Raw genomic sequence first — 15,203 nt, 5'->3', positions numbered from 1 at the left:
TGAGAAGGGTGGGTAGGCTTGAGGGATAACCCCCACCTCCTTGCCCACTGCCTGGATGTTTGGATCTGAGCAGAGACGTTCCTCTGTGCTATATGCCGTACAAGTGCATCCTGTCTGTACCTGACTTAGTCACCCTTTCTTGTTCACGTACAATACGTTCTTTCCAACTTGCTTCTTCACTCGAAAATGTCTGGGATACTTATAAAAAATAGTGAGACAATTGCTTGCTTTTCTTGTGTTCAATTTTTCCCTTTTGCCCCCATTTTACTCAACTTTCCTTAGCAGGAAAAGCCACCTGTCCACTCAGGGAGGAAATTGCCAGCCAGGGTTTTTACTCAGGCCGGATCTAAAAGTGAGGCAAGAAATACTTTCAATACAGATACATTGTGTGAGAAAATGTGAGAAAAGGGGGAAGGAAAACTCGGATTCAGGGCTTTTAAAATATTTTTCCAGAAAATGGCAGGCTCAATTTCCTAGTAGCAAGGATGTCCATCTGCCCATGCATGCATCCATCCATCCATTCAACCAACCTTTGACAAATATTAACTGGGCATCTGTGATGCACTAGGTATGAGCAGGGCTCTGGGAATAAAGCATGATGCAGGCACAACCTTCCTAGAACTGATAGGAATATTCCTTTGTTAAGTAATCAATTTCAATTTTGCCCCATCTTCAATATTGCCCCATTTATTTGATCATCCTTTTAATTTTCGTTGCTTTTCAGTTTTAAGTCTGTGATTCATTCACAATTAGAACTCGTTAAAAAGTAAAGTTCAACAATTACCCTGCATATGAGTTTGATATGTCAATGGAAGATACATAATGGCCCTTGTATATTTCATTGTAAGTGAGGGATTCATTCAAATTTGAGAATCAATCAGATATATTTGGGCCAAGCTACTGGAAATTCTATGAATGAGTCATTGTGTGCCAGTCTTCTAAATCGTTTTCTGAAATGAATGGTAAAGGGTCTTCCACAGCTGATTGCATAGTTGGGGAGCCAGGAGATCATCCCTCATGCCTTCTGTGCAGGGGAAGCAAACTCCCCTGTTGCTGACAGCACCATGAGTACTCATCACGTGACTGGGACATCAGCATTGGTTAAGGAGCAAGTCTGCTGAAAAAACAACCTAACTTCCCAGCCCCAAGTCTACTTTGTCCTCTTCTTGGCAGCTTGCATGAGTCAGTTTGTGGGAAGAGCTCATGAAACCATCAGGGACTTGGTTGGTGGCTTGGGGTTGGGTGTGAACTGAAGTTGCAGTATGGTCTGTGGCAAGGTCGCACTTTGCAATTGTCACACTTACTGGGTGAGGTAACTGTTGGTTAATACCCGTCATCTGAAAGAGGTGACAAACTTCAGACAAGGCAGGTGGATTGGGCCCAGCGCAATAGCGTAGCAGCCAAAGTTCTCACCAAGAATGCTCCGGTATCCCATATGGGCACCAGTTCTAATCCTGGCAGCCCTGCTTCCCATCCAGCTCCCTGCTTGTGGTCTGGGAAAGCAGTTGAGGACGACCCAAAGCTTTGGGACCCTGCACCCACATGGAAGACCTGGAAGGGCCTCCTGGCTTCGGATTGGCTCAGCTCCAACCATTGCAGTCAGTTGGGAGTGAACCAACAGACAGAATATCTTCCTCTCTGTATATCTGCCCTTCCAATAATAAATAAATCTTAAAAAAAAAAAAAAAGACAGGTGGATGATTTCTGGCCTGGTCTGCCATTTTCCAGCAGTACTGACCTTGGCACTTCTCTTCCTTTTTCCAAACATGAAATTTAATAAAAAGCATGAGAAGGCCCTGTCAGCCCTGATTCCTTCAACCAATTACCATGTGCATGGGGTGAATGACTATTGCGAAAATTTTCTGCATGGCTACAAAGTGCCACTGTCAACAGTAGGGAGCAACAAATACTCCCATGTGGTCACGTCCTCGCAGTGACAATTACTCCTTGGAGCTCTCGTATTCTGAAGGCTCTCTGAATGGAGGTCTGTCTCCAGATGAAGTTGCTCCCTTTCCCCTGAAACTCATTAGGGTTTGGAAACTCCCAGTTCTAAATGGACTCTTGGATCCTTCCCAGTCGCACTGTGCCACCACAATCATTTCCCTTTGACTAGGAGTCTATTGGCTCCGATGTGTGAACACATGTTTTGAGTCCTTCTTGCCTCAAGGTTCAGCATTGAGTCTGCTGCTTCACAAAAGGGCCCCCAGAAGTCAGTAGCCAACTGGACCTTGATTTCTTGGTGTCAATGTGAAGAGCTGATGCATGATCACCCAGGCTGGAACTGTGGCAAGGCATGTGAAGTTTTTCTGGCTTCTTTCACTTGTTTTTTTCGGAATCCTCCCCTATTCTTTTCTACCTGTTCTCATGGAGCAGGTGATATGGGACCAATGTTCTTTTCTAGAATTCCCCATTGGTAGGACAGCCTTGGTCTGGTAAAACTGGTGTAGGAAATGTTTGCTCTCTAACAGAGTAGCTACTAGCCACAGGGAGCTACTGAGCAGTTAAAATGGAGTTGATGTGACTAAAGAAATAAATTTGTAGTATAAATTAATTTCAATTCATTTACATTAAATTACCATGCGTGGCTAGTGGCTGCTGTATGATAGGGCAGTTCTAGGGTTAAGTACCCTGGTCACTTCAGTGTCTCCAGAGCAACCCAAATAACCTGTGCTGTGTCACAGTTCACAGTGAACTTTCACTGTGCAACTTTCTTCCTAGTGAAACCCCAGCAATCTTAGTAATAAATTGTTGACCATAAATTAAGATCTTACCCTTTTTGGGCAATTGTGCAGGTTTTGAGCAATACTGTATTTTAGTCAAAGCAGGTGCACATAAGATAGGAAATTGGGGTGCTCTATCAGGCAAATTTATTGTGGGTGAAAAGATTAGGTACATAGACTCTCTGACGTACCTCAAAGCACAACAAATGCCAGGAGCTGCTTCTACACTTCTCTTGGTCTCTTGCAGTATGGAGAGAGTTAAGGGCAGAAGTATGTGGATGGAAGACCAGGCAAGGGTTGAAACTGGCAGGGAGAGGAGGGGGTGGGGGAATGGGCAGAACTGAAAGGATGCCAGAGCTCTTGCAAAAGAATCTGGCAAAGGTAGGCACTGTGGTGTTTTGTTCCACTCTGGGTTGGAGGTGCCGTGGGGGTGATTGTTATAGTGACTATTACTATTACGACAAGATTGGAAAGTAAATAGTTAAATCAAAGGGATCCTAAATTGGAATAGAGGTTCACAGTCCACTGTGGCCTTTCGATTCAAACTTGAAGAATTATTGCAGTTTGGCTCTTAATTGTAGTCCCCTCTTCCCCCATGGAGGGAGTTCCCCACCCTGAATTCTTTCATGCATGTTGCTTTCTGGAAGTTCTTTTGCCCTGAAACTGAGCTAGTTTCTGTTTCTCTTGGATGAACATGCAGCTGTGTTCAAGTTCTTACCTGTGTCTTCCCAGATACACACTGGCATCAGGTGTGTCTCTCCCAAACAGACAACGCAAGGGGAAAGGAGGCGGCTGTCAGGGAACAAAATGGAGCAGGGGAAAGCAATGCCCATGAGGTGCAGGAAAAACATTTACCAAACTCAGTACTTTGAGAATCACTCCCAGGGTGTGAGTTTACCAATTGCTCCTACAGGTAAATCTGCTGCCATTGCCTCCTCACCTACTCTGTTCTATTGGGGAATGGAAAAGGGAGTTCTTAGTTAAGTAGTGGGCCAGTCTGTTTGAATGAAAAATAAAATCTTCCTGCTAAACTAACTTAGAGTAGCCCCAAGCTGGGGTCTATGTGGTAATGTCTAAGGGGATTATTTTATTGCCACCACAGCTGGGATTTGGAGGGTGTTCTATTCTTCTTGGAGCTTTAGGCAATATCTAAAAACACTGTTGGCTTGTTAAGCTCGGGTAGAGCTGGTGTTCTACTGGTGGGCAGAGACCAGGGGTACTGCCAAGGATCCTGCAGAGAGGCTGGCTTTGTAGACTACAGCTTAAGCTGCTACTTGTGAAACTGTCATATCAGAGTTCTGGGATTTGGGTTCAAGTCCTAGCCATTCCACTTCCCATCTAGCTTCCTGCTAATGTGCCTGGGAAAGCAGCAGCAGAAGACCCAAATGCTTGGGTCCCTTCTGCTCATATGAATGACCTGGCTGGAGTTCCTGGTTCTGGCCTGGCTTGGTCCTGGATACTGCTGCCTTTTGGGGAGTGAACCAGCAGATGGGAGATCACACTTTTTTTTTTTTTTTTGCCTTACTCCATCCTATGCTTCTTTGTTTTTCAAGTATCTCTTAAGAATGGGGACAATTTAAAGTACTGAACTGTCCCCAGGACAAAGAATTATCTGCCTCAAAATGACAACAGGATTAAAAATAATCTGGTCCAGAGGGAAAGTTCAAGGTTCTGTTCTTGACAGAGAAGTGACTGTCAAAGGGCTATTACATTGTTAGTGCTGGAAGACTAATAAACATCTACAGGTGCTCCCAGGAAACCTCAGGAAAGTTTTGTGTAGAATTTTCTTCAACCTAGTCAGTTTCTATCTTCATGGATTCTTAACTTTCTCTGAGATTGCAACCCCAGGGTTACACATGTCAGGCCCAGTCATGGAGTCCAGAGAGCATCTGCCTATAGTCCCCGTGAATACCGTGGCAAGCCATAGGGTTTGGGTGCCCCATCTGTAAAAGGAAGTGACAGCACTTCATAACCTGCTTGCCAGCCAGCCCTGGCACCCTAGGGTTTTCTTACAGCTGGTAGATAGAGAAGATGCAGAGCCTGTAGTAGATGAGTCTGGCCACCTGGGCTGGGAGGGAGGAGGCACGTAGCAGTCATGGTATCAATGGACTAGACAGGGGCTCAAAAAGTCACTGCAGAATTTGTATACAGCTGCTTGGGAAAATAATGCAAACCACAATATTTTTCTTTCTGATTATAAAAATCAGTCACTGTTGGAAATTTCTCAAGAACAGAAAATTTAAGGAGGAAAAAACTCTCATAATTGTACAACTAGGAGGTATCAACTATTCATAGCTTTGCTATTTTCTCAGACCAAAGCCAAAGAGGATGAGTGTCAGGTGCTTTGAGAGCCCCAAGGGCTTTGAGGACAGCAGAAAGTGGCAATGCAGATGTTGAATGGTTTGAGATGATCTTCTCTGGGTACTAAGACAGTTATGTGACTATTGTGGCCTGGATGTCATGGGCAGTACAGCAGATTGGGGGTGATTGAAAGAGGCATTGACCCACTCCCCCTTACCTTTGGAGTTCATGTGCAAAGCATCCTTAGTGTTTTCCTCCATGAATAGGAGTAGAGTTCCGTAGCTGAAAGAGGAAAAGACTCATTTTAGCTCCAATGCAACAACAAAGCAGGGGATGACATTTCTCAAGTCTTGAGCATGGTTAAAATCAATCTGACTTCAGCAATAGGCATAAGAGAGTTATGGTGTGTTGGAGATTTTTTTTTAAAACAACTTATTGTGAAGTAATTTCAGTATTACAAAAAGATGGTGAAAATTAAAAGAAAAAGGGGTGGGAGGTTGCTGTGTGTTTCTCCTTCAGATACCCTAGAAATGTCAATGCTTTACTGTATCTGATTAACCATTCTCTGTCATCTTTGTGTACAGAAATTATTCTTAAAAATCATTTGCAAACAAGTAAGTCATGATATCTGCTTAACCTGAAATATTTCCATGTGTTTTCTTAAGCACAAGGACATTCTCTTACCAAACCAAAGTGTGGAAGTTAGAATCAGAAAATTCACAGTAATCCCATAGTGTTATCATAAATTCGATCTATGTATCTATCTATGTATCTATCTATCTACCTATCTATCTATCTATCTATCTATCTATCTAACTATATCTTATTCAAATTTTGCCAGTCAACCTAGTTAGGATTGGAATTTATAAAATTTGGTCCTGGAGGCCTTGAATAGAATTTATTAACAAATCCTGACAATGAGTAACAATTGAGTTGGGAATTTGGCAACTCCACATTGTGGCTCCAGTTTAATTCTGTCTCATTGGTGCATATATACACTGGCAGGAGAAATTTTTGTAATATTCGAGTTAGCAAGAAAAGAAGGAGTTATTCACTGGAATATTGGATCCAGGTTTGCACTGGTTGGTTTGTATCCATTCAGAACTCATGGTTCTCACTATGTTCCCAGCAGGGTATATGACTCTAAATTTTATGTAACTTTTTTTTAAGTTCTGGGAACTAAATGGCTTGGATCTATGAGGCATGAGGGGATAATGGCTAGAAATATTGGTCTGAATTAGAAAAAAAATGATTTCAGACCTGAATATAAAATAGTCCACTCATTCCTCAGCAGCTACTATAAAAAAGTGGCTTTGCTATATGGGCAGCAATTCCTACCATAATGCCCAATTGTTTTGTGCATTCCACACACAAGCAAAAAAAAAAATCTGATCAAAACAAGGTTCTCAAATCATTTCTGAGTCTGTAAAATCCCAAATCCTAAGAACGATTCCTTGAGGATGCTGATGCTGAGAATTCTCCAGGCTGATTCAATGAAGGATGAGTAGATGACTGGCAGGCATGGCCATCTGTGGCTTTGTACTGCTGAGAATTCTTCTCTCACACAGACACGTACTGCTTTCTCAATGTTGCTGCTATTGGTATAATGAATTGAGAGCCCTGACGTTTCTTGCAATCATAGCCTAGGATGTGATGATGGTTATTCGAGCATTAAGCAGCAGCCCCAAGGTATTTGGTAATGAGATGTCTGCTGAATTCAGAGCTGTGACACATATGTCTGGGACAGGCTTCTCAGAAGCCGCCAATCTTCTTGTATTGGTTACAGTGACACTGAAATTTTCATTAAAAAAAGAATATTCTAGAACACATTTTAGATTCTGGAAATTACTTCCGAATGGAAAGCTTTGTCTTTGTTAACATCCTAGCTCTGTTCAGAACAACTGCTTTATTCTGCCACCTCCCAAATAAAACCTTATTTTGCTTTTAAACACTTGATGGAAACATGGAGTTAACAGAGAAGTTAGCAGAGGAGGGTGTAGAGGAAGTGGGACGGTGGGTGGAGGACACATTGGGTGTGGAACCTGCAGGGAAAGCTTTGGGACAGGTAGGCATAAATTGGATCATGGTTCCTGTCATTCAACATTTGTTGAGTGGCATACATTGGAAGGACTGATTTCAAGCACCTTTTTTCATTCAGCCTTTGATGGACGCCCGACACCCCATTTGGTGCTTGGTATTCTCCATACCAGCTTCTATGCACACTCTTCCCCTGCTGTGTGCCCTGTGTGTCTGATTCCTATAGTTTCTTTGTCTTCCAACTTTAAACAGGTTTCTCTCCCTCCCCACCACCTGCCTGCATGGTGAACAGAGGATAAGAGACAAGGGTTTCTAACATGTTATTTTTGTCCCTTCACCCCTGGCTTTTTCATGGCCAGTGTAAGCAGTGGTTATATCTCTTTCACCACAACTCCAACTGGAGAGCTCCCCCTCGTCCCCTGCCACATTCTTGGTTCCAGCTATCCCAGGGTCCCAGAAAAAAATGGCCCTTGTGCAGAATATGTGGAGACAAATTCTCATGTTCTTTCAACATATAATAGTCTCATTATTTCACTCTCTCAGAAAGCTTCGTAAAAGTGCCATCTTTTTTTTTTTCTGTTTGAACTTGACTGAGATATGCTGAATTGTTTTGTGTTGTTCTGGATAAGTTAGATTAGTATATTTGAATATAATTTCAGACAGATATAAAATTGATATTTTTGAGCATATTTTCTTTACCATAATGCAGAATAGAAGAGTTACAACAGCTCAGATATCTAACCTTTCATACCCTCCACTATTGTGTGGTAGATATCAGGTTGATCTCTGTCCACATTATTGGAAGTATGTCACCCAGAATAAGGGAGGTGATGGTGATATTTCATCCTGCTCTGTCCATTCTCATTTGGAGCCTTGTGCTCTCAATTCCTTTGTCCTGTAGAAATGTTAGTTCTCATGTTCTGTCATATACAGCAAAAGTCAAAAGAGGTTGTCTTCAACAGCTGAGCAGTCAATATTTTTGGCTTTTGTGGGTCATAGGGCTCTCTGTTGAAACCACTTCTTATATTACTATTATTGTAGTATAAAAACAGCCATCAACAGCATGCAAATGAATAAACCTGTGTTCCAAGAAAACCAAAATCAACAAGTCAGCTAGACTTAGTCTGCAGGCCTTATTTTGCTGATTTCTGATATAAAGGAAAAAATTGGTTTTTAAGCTGTGTCCATGTACAAAAAATCATGGGCAGGTGTATTTGCACTAATTTTAAGAAACAATTTTGCTTATTGTGGTTATGTTCCAAATAGAATAACCTGTTTCATGATTCAGTAGGTTTCTTGTCACTGTAAGAGCAAAGCAGAGGCTGAGTTTTATGGATTTTTTTTTCTGGAGAGCATGGAGAATCAGTCAGATGACATGGGAGGTAAAATGCCTCCTAGTTTAGTCTACCTATCATAGTGCTGCACACAGACGAAATCACCTCAATTTTATGTTCCTGGCTGCATCATGTCTATCCTTTCTCACTCACTCTTCAAAGTCTAGTACAGTGCTTTACAAAAAGTGGGTAAAATCAATGCAGTCTCTTCCTTCCACTTGTCTTTAAAAATCCTACTGACAGATTAATACAATTAATTTGACTTTAGTACAGTCATCGCACCTAGTCATATTAAATTGATTCAATTATCTCTATTAAGCTTCAGCAGTTGAAGATTTTCACCGAAAATACTAGTCAACATTTACCAAGTTCTGAAAATATGCCATCTAATGTGAAATAACTGTGCTCGCAATATTTAATTCTCCCACAAAATTTTTGAATAGGTACCATTACTATCTTCATTTTATTGGTGAAGGAACTAATTCAAAAATGTCTTATAGATGGAAAAGGCCATATCCAGAATTTGGAACAAGACCTTTTTGAAACCAAATTCTGTGGTTCAACCACACTTGTATCCTATTTACCACTCATCCTTCATTCATTTATTTAGTACTCAGGAAATACTGGCTGGTTTCCTGATAATTTTCAAGCACTGTTGTGAGTGCTAAGGATACAATATAAAGAGATGAAGACCGTGATATAAATCAACTTACATTATGTGTGAAACAGAACATGGTTGATACACAATCAACTAACGAAAAGGCAACAAATTAGAAATCCATCACAAGAGGAAGAGATAAAAAGGGATACTAAATATTTCTCATCTACACCAGAATTTCAGGTGTTTTCATAACAGATGTATCTTCAAAGTTCTTTTTTGCTTATTGCTACTAGCTTTTGGGTAATTTTTAGTCTTGAAAAACTGTCAAATAGGCTCAGAAATAAGTTTAAAACATATGGCAGCAGTTATTAATCACAAACTCAGTCTGAAGACATGTACATGAAGCTCCTTAAAGGAAAAAGAACAAATGTAGATGATAAAGTACGTGGGAACCACTTTTTCCGTGAAGGCTGATTCTATGCACCTTCAAGCTGGCAGGCTAGAGACCACAGAAATGAATGGGGTGAGCACAGGTGTGGGGGTTCAATTCAACCAATAAAAATAAAAGAACCCCAGACAACTCTTGTAACATTCCATTTTCCCCTTTGCTGAAATTTAACCACGTGAAGAGCTGGCATTCTATCTCTTTGCCACAGCCACCAGAAGGGAAGATGTATTACAACTCCTGTGTTATGAAGAGCCTCTGATCCTTGCAGGCTAGAGACTAATGCACCATCCAGCATCAAGGGAAGAGTCCTTGGTTAGCACTAGAACTATTGGAGCAGTTGGGAAGGGAGGGAAGCAAAGCGGAATTCCAAGACCTTGATTAAGATTGAGACTGAGATTGAGGGAGGGAGCAAGACCAGGAAGGGTTAAATAGAGCGACATCCTTGTGTATTAATCTGTGAACCCAACAGGCGCATGCTGACTAGAAACAGGAGACAGAGCACAAAGGTCAGGGGCTTAGTAAACACAACTACCCAGAGGGAAAATCAGCATCCACAAAATCCAGAGTTCTTTTTATGTCTTACTGGGTGTCAACCACAGGGATATGTGGAGGTAAGAATACTAAACACACAGGATAGGAATTGACACAGAGTGCGACTATTTTGGTAATGGCAGGGTTTCTTTCATTCATGAATTAGAATGCAATTTTCAGACTTAAATAGACCAAAAATTTAAAAAAATGGACAGCTCATGAATAGCGAAGGCTATCCTAAAGAATGAAATAAAACTGGAGGAATCAGAATTCCAGACCTCAGGACACACTACAGAGCAGTGGTCATCAGAACAATCTGGTACTGCTACAGAAATACAGAATAAGACCAATGGAAAAAATAGAAACCCCACAAGTGAGCCTACATATGTACAGTCAAGTAATATTTAACAACAACAACACAACAACGAGCACCTAGAAAGTAACCCAGGAAAAAGGGTTGGTCTCTCCAACAAATGCTGTCGGGATAATTGCATAACAGCCTGCAGAGGTAAGAGGCAAGATCCCCTTCCTTTCACATTATACAAAAACTAGCTCTAAATGGATCAAGAACCTAAATGTGCACTCAGAGCCATCACACTATTAGAGGACAGCATATGAAGCACTCTACAAGATATAGGCATTGGAAAAGACTTCTTTGAGAAGTCACCAAAAGCACATAGGCAGCTAAAAACAAAATCAACAGATGGGATTATATCAAAATAAGAAGTTCCTGTACACCAAAGGAAACAACCAACAAAGTGAAGAAGCAAAACAGCAACCAACAGAATGGGAGAAAATCTCTGCACACGATGCAACACACAGGAGCTTCAGAAACTCAATGATAGCAAAACAAACAAACCTGTGAATAAATGGGAGAAGGAAATGAATAGACATTTTTCAAATGGCTAACAGACATATGAAAACATGATCAGACTTCCTGGCAGTCAGGGAATGACAAATAAAAACCACCTTGTGGATTTACCTAACTCTACTGAGATTGCCCTATATCCGGAATCTATTTACAATACCTGCTGTTGTGGACATGGGGAGAAAGGAACCCTACTACACTGTGGGTGGGAGTGTAGGCTAGTGCAGCCACTAGGGAATTCAGTATGGAGAGTGCCAAGACAACTGGAAATTGATCTACTGTATGACCCAGCTATCCCACCCCTAGGAATATATCCAAAGGAACTGAAACCTGCATATGAGAAAGTGACCAGCAACTCCATACATACAGCAGCACAATGTGCAATGGCAAAGACACGGAAACAATTCAGATGCCCGTTGAAAGAGGAATGGATAAACGAATATTCCATCTACTCATGGAATACTACTGAGCCATTAAAATGGATGAAGTTCTCCCATTTGCAAAAAAATGATTTCAGCTGGAGACCATTATGCTCAGTGAAATAATCCCAAAAGGACAAATATCATACGTTCTCTCTGACATAGGGTAACTTTCATGTAAAGTACAAAACAAATAGATACATAGGTAAACATGCATATAAATCTATTCTCATACATGATCTATAGAATGGAGACTAGCATACTAGGAATGAATATACCTTGCAGTACGCATCTCTACTCCCAAATCAAAGGAGGACTCCCAATGAAACTGTTAAATATACCTGGACAATAGTACTAGATTCTACCATGGCCTATACTTACAATGTCATGTGCATTTAAATAGCAGAATGTTGGATTTGTGACTGTTGCTGAAGGACTGTACTATTGCAGCAATATGGGAGAAAATGGTGTGAGTGGAAGTTTGGTGAGGAAGCAGGGCTTGGGGGGCAATTCCTATACTTATAAAACCATATCAGGGAAAATAGTAACAATAAAAATGTGGATAGAAAAAGCAAACAAAATAATTAGTTAACATTGAATCATGGCCACTGTTTTCCAGCAATTTGATGCATTATTTAATCTAATCTGCATAAGTACATGTTGAGAACAAAGTTCCTTAATAGAGTGCTAATCAAAGAGTAATTAAGTATGACATTTGGAGGGAAGGTGTATCATGTCATCACCAAAAATGATTTCCATTAATTCATCCATTGACTTGTTCACTTTTATTTTTATTACGCCAAGTTTTGAAAAAAGATTTATTTACTTTTATTGGAAAGGCAGATACACAGAGAGGAGGAGAGATAGGTCTTCCATTCGATGGCTCACTTCCCAACTGGTCAGAATGGCTGGAGTTGAGCCAATCCGAAGCCAGGAGCCAGGAGCTCTTCTGAGCTCTTCCGAGTCTCCCATGCGGATGCAGAGTCCCACAGCTTTGAGCTGTCCTCAACTACTTTCTCAGGTCACAAACAGTGAGCTGAATGGGAACTGGGGGCACTGGGACATGACTGGCACCCATATAGGATCCTGGTGCATTCAAGGTGAGGACTGTAACTGCTACGCTATCGTGCCTGAGTGTCCAAGATGTGTTGGTTATTAGTCCAGGATCTTTTAGTGGATGATTTTATTGACTTCGGTATTCAAATAGAGGCCATGGAGGGAGCAAGGTGCCCTGAGTAGAAGCTCCGGTGTCAGTGGCTAGCTCCAGTTGATCAAGTGGCCCTTGAGCAAGTCACTTTTCTTTTCTATTAATATCTTTTGTAAAACAAGGATCTAGGACCAAATTAGGCTCGAGGATTTTTAGGATATAATGAATATTCACTTGTAGTCTATGATTATACTCTTCTACCCGAGTCAGGTTAATTGTATTTACAAAGCTTAGAGGGAGAAGCCTGTCAAGGCTTGAACCAAAGCATATTCCTTGGCTCTTTTCTCTGAATTCCTCACCTTTTGCTGTATAAGTTTGCATTTAAAGCTTCATAAGAAAGCTGAACGTGCTTGTCAGAGGTGAAGGAAGAGATGTGGACGATGGGGAGTACAGGGGTGGGGTGTGGGAAGAGTGATGTGTTGGTTTTCAAAGGCTTTGCATATCATTTGACAGACTGATAGGACTATGATGACCACCAAGAAAATGTATCCAAGAAGAAAAGCCCTCGGGCCCGGCGGCGTGGCCTAGCGGCTAAAGTCCTCGTCTTGAAAGCCCCGGGATCCCATATGGGCACCGGTTCTAATCCCGGCAGCTCCACTTCCCATCCAGCTCCCTGCTTGTGGCCTGGGAAAGCAGTTGAGGACGGCCCAATGCATTGGGACACTGCACCCGCGTGGGAGACCCGGAAGAGGTTCCTGGTTCCCGGCATCGGATCGGCGCGCATCGGCCCGTTGCGGCTCACTTGGGGAGTGAATCATCGGACGGAAGATCTTCCTCTCTGTCTCTCCTCCTCTGTGTATATCTGGCTGTAATAAAAATGAATAAATCTTAAAAAAAAAAAAAAGAAGAAAAGCCCTCAAATTATGAAGGAAAGCAATTTATCTGTACCAAACAGTTCTGAAGGCTGCAAAGTCCAAGGTCAAAGGACTCCTATCTTTCAAGGCCTTTCATTTTTTTTTTTTTTGAATTCTTTATTTTATGACACAGTTCAATAGGCATTGGGGTTTCCCCTCCCCCTCCTCCACCATTGTTCTCCTCTGCAGTCTGTCAACAGCTGTCTTTTGGGTACCCACAGAAGTCCATCATACTGCCATTGAGGTGTCTCCCAACAATGTAGGGGCTTAAGTATTGTTTCACTGTGAAACCATCCAGCGCTTTCCTGCTGCATTATTCCCTGACAAGAGGTGGAAGCTCAGGAAAGCATGTGTGAGAGAGGATGAGGGAGGGCAGAGAGGGTAAGTGTGAGTGCAATAGTGGGAGCAGGAGGGAACTGAACCTGCTTTTGTAACAGATTCATCATTCCTGGGGTGCCATGAATCCACCAGTAGGACAGAGACTTCAGGGTCTCCTGTTAGGCCCTGCCTTCCAAGATGGTTGCATTGTTAGGCCCTGCCTCCCAACATTGTAAGTCCCCATCTCCCACTGCTGCATTGAGATGAAATTTCTAATACTTGAACTGTTGTGAACACTTTCCAAGCACAGGTACTGGTATCTGGTAGATACACTATGAAGACAGGTTGATGTTCACAAAAGGGCAATGAACCCCCTTATTGGAAAACGCAGTTGCTCACTGCTGAGCCGAGTGCACAGGCTCTCATGAGCTTTGTGTATCTTATGACAGACCAAGAAAATGTATCCATACTACAAATGGTACGAAATGGTGCAAAACAAGATGCAAAATAATTTTTAAATACTTATTTTGGCCAAAGATAAAATGGGCCAACCTGATACGTGGGCTTCTTCATCACTGTGGATAGTTTCACTGAGACCACCCGAGAGCCTACAGGCATTAGTGACTTGGATCAAGGCTATAAGATTAGATGAAGAACTTTTAACTCTGAAATACTGTGACTTTAGGAAGCTAGAGGCTTATCATTCAATCTACAGTCTGTAACTTTGCAGCCCAGAAAATCCCCTACTAGAATATGTTGCAATAATCTGCTATGGAAAATTCAAGGCCACTGTCCAGCTACTGATAGCCAGGCTAAATTCTTCAACATACTTCTTTGGAAGAAGTTCGTGGCAGAATATCCATCTTCACCTGGTCTTGCTATTACTGATTTCCCATTCTTGCACAGCTTGAATAAGAGCTGTGGAAGCCAGTTGAAACCAAAGCTGGATTAACACAATGAAACTCTAGTCCTGCCGGTCATAGACTAATAGGATTGCCTTTGATTTATCCAGTGCCATTATTTTTCAAAATGTTTTCCATCTGTTAACTTTTATTAGTAGCATATAGACCGACTGGTGTTTATGGAAGGTAATAACCTTTGCTAGAGAGGGCATATGGAAATGCTTTGTAACAATTTAACACTGTGAAGTGTTAAGAGTTTAATCAGTTTTAGAATCCGCCCAAGGTCTTGGCATTGGTTATCAGCACAGTCATATCTGAAGCAGGTTATTTCAAATCCTTTTGGGAATGAGTATAAAGTAAATAAAGAGTATTCCTGATAATTTTTAAAGAGCCAAAATACAGATATGCTTGGTTGACCAGCGGAAAATGTCAGAGTTCTGAGTTGGATTTTGCAAACACACGCGTACTGTGTCAGGACCACTCAAAGCAGGATGTTCATTTCAGTCCAGTGAATAACTGTGGCATGAATGTGCATCTGCAGAAATTAACCGCGGTCACCTTGACCCAAGCAACCATGAATTGAACATGGGGATGAAGTGGTCACCAGCAGTGGACCTGAACAAAATTATTTGCTAGCTATTTTGGCCCAGAGACTTTGAATGG

At 41.7% G+C, this 15,203-nt stretch overlaps 1 protein-coding gene across 2 annotated transcripts in view; it reads right to left on the bottom strand.

The window, feature by feature from the left end:
* Positions 1-15,203, bottom strand: part of PRLR (prolactin receptor) — a 135,651-nt gene that overhangs the window by 27,375 nt on the left and 93,073 nt on the right. For both annotated transcript variants that reach the window (XM_058680002.1, XM_004583645.4), the window contains exon 2: positions 5,239-5,303. The gene's annotated coding sequence lies outside the window, so the exon portion shown is untranslated. The remainder of the gene's footprint in view (positions 1-5,238; positions 5,304-15,203) is intronic.

Source organism: Ochotona princeps, chromosome 23, assembly GCF_030435755.1.
Source record: "Ochotona princeps isolate mOchPri1 chromosome 23, mOchPri1.hap1, whole genome shotgun sequence".
Taxonomy (NCBI): domain Eukaryota; kingdom Metazoa; phylum Chordata; class Mammalia; order Lagomorpha; family Ochotonidae; genus Ochotona; species Ochotona princeps.
The sequence above is the reverse complement of the archived record's forward strand: the minus strand, read 5'-3'. Positions and strand labels throughout refer to the sequence as shown.